The following is a 9454-nucleotide window of genomic DNA, read 5'->3' as shown; positions in this document are numbered from 1 at the left end:
TTGCACAAAGCGATCTTAGCGCTAAGACTATTGTAATCCTATGTTAAAGTATGGGAGTTCTTAGCGCTAAGATCGCTTTGTGCAAGTGGGCCCAGATGTGAGAAGATTTGCAGACTGTCACTGAACATTGATAGCTACAGTTGGTATACTTTTTTCTGCAAGACACTGTAACATTGTTTAGGGGATTAGCAGGGTTGGATGGTTGTAAAATTAGAACAATAGAGTTGGGTAATGTGAGAACAACCTGCCCGGGTAGGCTGACACGTAATCAACCAACCCACCGGGCCTGGCCAGCTGATCCATTTAGTCGACTGCCATGGGTTTCTGGGGACCTATTCTAATCCAAAATAGCCACGATGTGGAAGATAGTTGTGATTTCTTGATTCCTTGTTTGTTTGTTGTTTAACGACGCACTCAGCAATATTCCAACTATATGACGGCGGTCTGTAAATAATCAAGTCTGGACCAGACAATCCAGTGATTGACATCATGAGCATCGATCAACGCAATTGGGATCGATGACATTCTTCAACAAAGTCAGCCTGAGTGACCACCCGATCCCGTTAGTCGCCCCTTACGACAAGCATTGTTTTCTTGTAAATAGCAGGCTAATATTATGAATCACCTGTTGATATTTTCACGAGTTGCGCAACGACGGATACAGATACGGTCGGGTAGCCTTGTGGTCAAAGCGTTCGCTCGTCAAGCCGAAGACCCGGGTTCGATTCCCGACATGGGTACAATGTGTGAAGCCCATTTCTGGAGCCCACCGCCGTGATATTGCTGGAATATTGCTAAAAGCGACGTGAAACCATACTCACTCACACACTCACTCACTCATAGCAGTAGGGATGTTCAGTCCATCCTGCAATGTACCGGAGTCACGTCCACCTAATTGCTTCAGGTTTTTAAGGAGGTGAAGTCTCAGATGACCAGATGGTGGAAACACGAATACGTACATACACCCGAAACACAAGTGTCAAAACGTGTGGTGTCACCCTGGGCAACTGACATAGGTCATGTCTCTGTTTACCCAATAGAGAATGAGTACCCTAAATGAGAGTGGACGTAAAAACCTTCTAGCGCACATAGGCAGTTTGGTTTGTTTGTTTGTTTGTTGTTTAACGCCGCACACATCAATATTCAAGCTATATGACGGCAGTCTGCAAATAATCGAGTCTGGACCAGACAATCCAGTGATTGACATCATGAGCATGGATCCACGCAATTTGTATATGATGACATGCATCAACCAGTATACTCCCCGGGGCGCTGAGAATGATAACTTGAACGCTTACGGATCTTCTGGCCGGGGAACAAATAACGCATTAGGGCAAATACTAGTACCTGGATAAGTGCGCATTGTAAATATATACTGAACCAAATTAAAAACTTCACAATCCTAAAATTTTACCATTTTGACCACTTATCATTGTGGTCCCTTATTGTGTATTTCAACAGTAATGGTCACGTATTGTCTTCAGATAACACCCGTTTTTGTGCAGGTGAATCGATCAAAATGATGTGCACAGCACTATAGTGGCAAAAGTAGTTTTTCACATGCAACTGGTCAGGTGGCCATAATACCGCACGTGTTTTCAGCCATACTTGTTAGCAGTCATTAACAAAAAAAGAAAAACACAAGAAAGAAGTCTTTACGGCCATTTGTCATGCCACGCCTTTCAAATGTGCAACGTGAACGTGCCATCGGCATGTTGCAGACGGGAACGTCCGTAGCTGAAGTCGCAAGGAGGATGGGTTGTAGTCGACGGACTGTTTATGATTTACAGACGCGTCTACAGCAAACGGGTACCACCGATGATCGCCCTCGGCCAGGTCGGCCACGTGTGACGTCACATGCAGAGGATCGTCAGATTGTCTTACGTCACCTCCGTAACCAATTTTTGACGGCTACATCAACCAGAAATGAAATGTTTAGGGGTAGACTGGGTGCGCAAACTGTTCGAAACCGTCTGAGAACTGCTCACCTTTAAACATGACGGCCATACTGCAGGCCGATTCTGACTCAATTACACAGACGTCAACGCCAGTTGTGGGCACAGCGACACTTACGATGGACTCAGAGGAATTGGAATCTAGTCGTCTTCAGTGATGAATCCCCATTTAATCTTCGATTTGCTGATGGTAGGGCGAGGGTGTGGAGGCGCCGTCATGAACGTTACGCCAAGTGTTGTGTACAGGAAGTTTACAGATTTCGAGGCGGAAGTGTCATGGTGTGGGGTGCTTTCTGTGGCAATGCACGTTCCAGGCTTCTTGTCATCCGTGGCAACCTCAACGCTGCTGCTTACCGCGACCAGGTACTGGCACCAGAACTTCTGCCTTTTATGGCAGCACATGGACCCGGTTTGATCTTCCAACACGACAATGCCAGACCCCACACAGCAATTTTGACAAGGAATTTCCTTCAGAATGCGGGAGTCATTGTCATGGAATGGCCGTCAAGGTTTCCCGACCTCAATCCCATCGAACACGTCTGGGATGCTCTTGGCAGAAGTCTGCGCACTCTCCAGAACCAACCACAGAATTTGCAAGATCTTGGCACCATTTTGCAGCAACAATGGCGTCGTCGTCCCAATCATGTGTTCACAAGCATCACAAGGTCCATGCGGAGGCGTTGTGTGGCAGTTGTCAACGCACATGGTGGCCATACATGCTACTGAACTTGTGTGCCATCAAATTCTCGTGCTTGGGACTTATGATTTAAACTGTCGATGTTATTACCGAATACCGTAGGTGCTTGGAACAAATTATGGTTACCACCGTTAATCAAAATCCTTCTTTGGACATTAATGATTAAAAATTACCTTCTCTGATACATTTGTCCGTTGTATATGATATATGGGATTACTTTTAAAAATGTGAAGTTTTTAATTTGACTCAGTATATAACATAATAATATATATATTAATCTAATTGACGACAGTCACTGTTTGAATTACCTGCGCGTTATGAGACCAGGAGTTGGGTTTCCTGCTTTCAGTAGTTTCTTTGATAATTTGCCAAAATGCAAAAGAAAGATAATATTGTCAGGGCTGATTTAAGGGTATTTTCCCTAAATTCACTCTTGAAAATAAGATAAAAAGAAAAGAAAAGATGTACAAATAAATAGATTCCTTATTAGTGTCCAGGACCGAAGTACTGCTGAAAGCGCCGTAAATCTCTAATCACTCTCATCAAAGTTTGACAAGTTACCATGACTGCACAGACTAACGAGGAACATGAACGGAGTGTTCCGCCCCCAGCTAAGCAATGTCTACAAATGTCCCCGTGTTACAGGCTCACAGCATGGCTGCTGAGACTGAGGGTACATTGAAAGTGAGAGGCAGTGTGTGGTAAAGCCTCTTACACACTCTCTAACTCACGGGGGCCGGATACCCATTACTGTGTTCTGTTCAGGACATTTCGTTATGGTAACACCATGCATACTTGAGACGTTGAAAATTTCCAACATTCTTGTTCTACGGTGGCCCATAAGGGACATGGAGTCTGTTATTCAATATTTTGATGTTTCACTTACTTTTATCGTAACCTTTTGCAAATTAACCCAATTTGTCATACAAATATGTGATAAATCATGTATAATAACAACCGAAAACATGGAAAATGTACTTTCAAGTAGCTATTCAGTTGCTGAAATGTGAAGCCAAAATGTCAAAAACTAAAATGGAAATGTAAAAAACCAAAACGAAAATGTCAAAAACAAAAGCGAAAATGTCAAAAACTAAAATGAAACCACAGAAAACTATTTCCACCGCATTTTAGTTTTTGACATTTTCGTTTCACTTTTCAGGGATTCAAGATCTTCTTTACACATGATTTATCACATATTTGTAAGACAAATCGTGTTAATTTGCAAAAGGTAACGATAAAAGTAAGTGAAATATCAAAATATGGAAAAACAGACTCCATGTCCCTTATCGGTCACCGTATGGTTTAGTGTACCACGACCTAACTGAAGATAGTGATCTGTTGTAACTGACCTTGGTGTGATGTTGCTGGAACACCATTACAAGGGAGTAAATCCATACTCACTCACTTATGATCACATGTGGGCTCCGCCAATGCTGCAGAGCACTGACTACACACTGCAGATATAAGACACGTCATCTCGTGTAGAAGTGACTAGATGAGGAAGCCATACTTACTTCATGTTTATGTCAAGGATGTGTTTGTTTGTTGTTTAACGACACATTCAGCAAGATTCTAGCTATATGACGCCGTTTTGTAAATAATCGAATCTGGACCGAAAATCGAGTGACCGACACCATGAGCATCGATCCACGTAATTGGGATACGATGACATGGAACACCCAAGTCAGCGAGGTTGACCACTCGATCCCGCTAGTCGCCTCTTACGACAAACATAGTCGCCTTTTACGACAGGCATGGGTTGCTGAAGACCTAGTCTACCCCGGATCTTCACGGGTCTTATGTCAAAGAAGTATTGTTGTTGCAGATGAGTCTATGATAAGAAAATCCTTCTATATATATTTCTCAGATTAACTAAAGTAATATGAAAGAATCGAATTTTATTTAACTTCGTTGTATGTCACAAATTGAGTCTGTGTTGCATGAAAAGGAATTTGATTATAACGACAAGAACGCTTGAGTGCACCGACCTTTTCAACGTCTACTTTTCTGAATGGTTGGTCCTTTTGTAAATGACACCCTTGAATGTTTGTCATTATTTTATGACAGTGTCGCCATATAAGTGCAATAATGTTGAACGCGACCATAAACCCCATTGCATCTCACCACAATGACAGTAAATCAGTTACATCACTGTGCGTCTCACTTTGGTGAAGCCTACAAGCATTGGGGTGGTATTTACCCACCAAGAATAGTAATTAGGGCGTAAATGAAATTCTACCCAACGATCACTTCATCCTTACACGACTTCAGACGCAACACTGCACAGCAAATTGCAGTCTTCAACCACTGGACAAGTCGTTCCGCCATGAGTTACTAAATAAGGCATACTTAAATTTTTTCTGGGGTTACACGATAATTGGGTGTTGGCTGATGTGTTCACCATATTCCTCGATGTATCCTCCTCCAACGCAACTGTAAATTCATCAGCACAGCATGTCATGTCATGATGGATGAGTTTCATTTCAGTTTTATATGAAAACGCATGTATGTGCATAATAAAAACTCACCTACTTAGCATATTTATTTAGCATCATATTTTGAACCCGGAGTCAGATGACAATGGAGACAGTGTGTGACCAATCTCGACATAGTGTAGTGATTATAGAAGACATGTATCATCACAACAGCGAGGTCCTGTCTCGGTAACTGTCGACAGGAGATATGACAGGGCTATTCTTACCAAACAAATATATTATGTTTGAAGACTTTCTGTCTCTGTTTAATGGAGAAGTATGAGTAAGTGGTGACTGGACAAGGTCCTTGCCGGTCAAGCGTGCTGGCCGCAGACGGGGATTAATCAGTGGCTGTCGTTATACAACTCACCGGTGTCAACTGTCGGAAAGGAAGAGGTTGTTGAGGGATAAGTAATATATTATTTGGATTGGCCGAGAGAATCAGGTGAGGGTCAACCCAAAATATCACAGACTGAGGGAGACCTGCGAAAACAAGTGTATGACCTTGGGGAGGATGTGTATGTCCAGAGCCATTATTTTACTGAACCCTTTGAGGCGGTTTAACCACGAGCCATTAGGTTCTGGAGCTCACTTGATTTATTTAACATTTGAGACGGTTTAAACAAGAGCCATTAGGTTCTGGAGCTCATTTGATTTACTTAACATTTGAGACGGTTTAACCAAGAGCCATTAGGTTCTGAAGCTCACTTGATTTATTTAACATTCGAGACGGTTTAACCAGGAGCCATTAGGTTCTGGAGCTCACTTGATTTATTTAACATTCGAGACGGTTTAACCAAGAGTCATTAGATTCTGGAGCTCACTTAATTTATTTAACATTCGAGACGGTTTAACCAAGAGCCATTAGGTTCTGAAGCTCACTTGATTTATTTAACATTCGAGACGGTTTAACCAGGAGCCATTAGGTTCTGGGGCTCATTTGATTTATTTAACATTCGAGGCGGTTTAACCAAGAGCCATTAGGTTCTGGAGCTCACTTGATTTATTTAACATTTGGGGCGGTTTAAGCAAGAGCCATTAGGTTCTGGAGCTCACTTGATTTATTTAACATTCGAGACGGTTTAAGCAAGAGCCATTAGGTTCTGGAGCTCACTTGATTTATTTAACATTTGAGACGGTTTAAGCAAGAGCCATTAGGTTCTGGCGCTCACTTGATTTATTTAACATATGAGACGGTTTATGCAAGAGCCATTAGGTTCTGGAGCTCACTTGATTTATTTAACATTTGAGACGGTTTAAGCAAGAGTCATTAGGTTCTGGAGCTCACTTGATTTATTTAACATTTGAGACGGTTTAAGCAAGAGCCATTAGGTTCTGGAGCTCACTTGATTTATTTAACATTTGAGACGGTTCAAGCAAGAGCCATTAGGTTCTGGAGCTCACTTGATTTATTTAACATTTGAGACGGTTTAAGCAAGAGCCATTAGGTTCTGGAGCTCACTTGATTTATTTAACATTTGAGACGGTTTAAGCAAGAGCCATTAGGTTCTGGAGCTCACTTGATTTATTTAACATTTGAGACGGTTTAAGCAAGAGCCATTAGGTTCTGGAGCTCACTTGATTTATTTAACATTCGAGACGGTTTAAGCAAGAGCCATTAGGTTCTGGAGCTCACTTGATTTATTTAACATTTGAGACGGTTTAACCAGGAGCCATTAGGTTCTGGAGCTCACTTGATTTATTTAACATTTGAGGCGGTTTAAGCAAGAGCCATTAGGTTCTGGAGCTCACTTGATTTATTTAACATTTGAGACGGTTTAAGCAAGAGCCATTAGGTTCTGGAGCTCACTTGATTTATTTAACATTTGAGACGGTTTAAGCGAGAGCCATTAGGTTCTGGAGCTCACTTGATTTATTTAACATTCGAGACGGTTTAAGCAAGAGCCATTAGGTTCTGGAGCTCACTTGATTTATTTAACATTTGAGACGGTTTAAGCAAGAGCCATTAGGTTCTGGAGCTCACTTGATTTATTTAACATTTGAGGCGGTTTAAGCAAGAGCCATTAGGTTCTGAAGCTCACTTGATTTATTTAACATTCGAGACGGTTTAAGCAAAAGCCATTAGGTTCTGGAGCTCACTTGATTTATTTAACATTTAAGCAAGAGCCATTAGGTTCTGGAGCTCACTTGATTTATTTAACATTCGAGACGGTTTAAGCAAAAGCCATTAGGTTCTGGAGCTCACTTGATTTATTTAACATTTAAGCAAGAGCCATTAGGTTCTGGAGCTCACTTGATTTATTTAACATTTGAGATGGTTTAAGCAAGAGCCATTAGGTTCTGGAGCTCACTTGATTTATTTAACATTTGAGACGGTTTAAGCAAGAGCCATTAGGTTCTGGAGCTCACTTGAATTATTTAACATTTGAGACGGTTTAACCAAGAGCCATAGGCTCTGAAGCTCACTTGATTTATCATTTGAGATTGTTTGCCAAACCCACTTTGTGCGTTCATAGGGTATGTGTGGATATAGAGCCTAGCAGTTATGTGAGCTTTCGATTTTTGTAAATGCCCTTGGTGTTGTCTGCCCCACTTCTGAATATGACTGGGTGTGAACGACGATCTTTCATGACCACAGCAACAATGATCACAAGAGCTTTTCTTAAGTAGCTTCACTTAGGAGAAAGGGTACCTAAACTAATGCCATAGTGCGTTGCCCGTTCGTAGTAATAATGGCCAGCTAGAATATTGTATTAGACTGTATATTCGATTACTTTTCTAACATTGTGTCCAGGACATCATCCATAACAAAAAATTATTTTTTTTATTTCATTATTGGGTCATGAACTAATGTCTAAATTTTAAACTCAACAGATATGTGTTGACCCTTACGTCACTGTCATGACGTTTGACCTTCCTGTAACTCGAGACTTTAGTTATATACATTACAGTCATATCCACTACATCCCCAGAGTCGATGAAGCATACATACTGGTTGCCACGCTTCAATATTCAGAATCTGCATACTGCAAAATACAAATGTTACTGTGGCATTCTTTCTCGGTCTCTAGGGTGAGTCGGGGCGGTCGGGTAGCCTAGTGGTTTAAGCGTTCGCTCGTCACGCCGAAGACCCGGGTTCGATTCCCAACATGGGTATAATGTGTAAAGCCCATTTCAGGTGTTCCCCGCCGTGATATTGCTGGAATATTGTTAAAGGTGGCGTAAAACCATACTCACTCACTCACTCAAAACTATAGCAGCTAACCCTCCACTCTGCTTAATTTCTAACACTTACATATTATGCTGTGACACTGTTGTACTATGCTGTGACACTGTTGTACCAGACTGTGACACTGTTGTACTATACTGTGACACTGTTGTACTATACTGTGACACTGTTGTACTATACTGTGACACTGTTGTACTATACTGTGACACTGTTGTACTATACTGTGACACTGTTGTACTATGCTGTGACACTGTTTCACATACTATACTGTGACACTGTTGTACTAGACTGTGACACTGTTGTACTATACTGTGACACTGTTGTACTATGCTGTGACACTGTTTCACATACTATACTGTGACACTGTTGTACCAGACTGTGACACTGTTGTACTATACTGTGACACTGTTGTACTATACTGTGACACTGTTGTACTATGCTGTGACACTGTTTCACATACTATACTGTGACACTGTTGTACAAGACTGTGACACTGTTGTACTAGACTGTGACACTGTTGTACTATACTGTGACACTGTTATATTAGACTGACACTGTTGTACTAGACTGTGACACTGTTGTACTATACTGTGACACTGTTGTACTATACTGTGACACTGTTATATTAGACTGACACTGTTGTACTAGACTGTGACACTGTTATATTAGACTGACACTGTTGTACTATACTGTGACACTGTTATATTAGACTGACACTGTTGTACTATACTGTGACACTGTTATATTAGACTGACACTGTTGTACTATACTGTGACACTGTTGTACTAGACTGTGACACTGTTATATTAGACTGACACTGTTGTACTAGACTGTGACACTGTTATATTAGACTGACACTGTTGTACTATACTGTGACACTGTTGTACTAGACTGTGACACTGTTGTACTATACTGTGACACTGTTGTACTATACTGTGACACTCTTGTACTATACTGTGACACTGTTATATTAGACTGACACTGTTGTACTATGCTGTTACACTGTTGTACTATACTGTGACACTGTTGTACTATACAGTGACACTGTTGTACTATACTGTGACACTGTTGTACTATACAGTGACACTGTTGTACTATACTGTGACACTGTTGTACTATACTGTGACACTGTTGTACT

This window comes from Haliotis cracherodii, unplaced genomic scaffold, assembly GCF_022045235.1.
Source record: "Haliotis cracherodii isolate W230 unplaced genomic scaffold, xgHalCrac1.p SCAF_1, whole genome shotgun sequence".
In the NCBI taxonomy this organism is placed as follows: Eukaryota; Metazoa; Mollusca; class Gastropoda; order Lepetellida; family Haliotidae; genus Haliotis; species Haliotis cracherodii.
The sequence above is the reverse complement of the archived record's forward strand: the minus strand, read 5'-3'. Positions refer to the sequence as shown.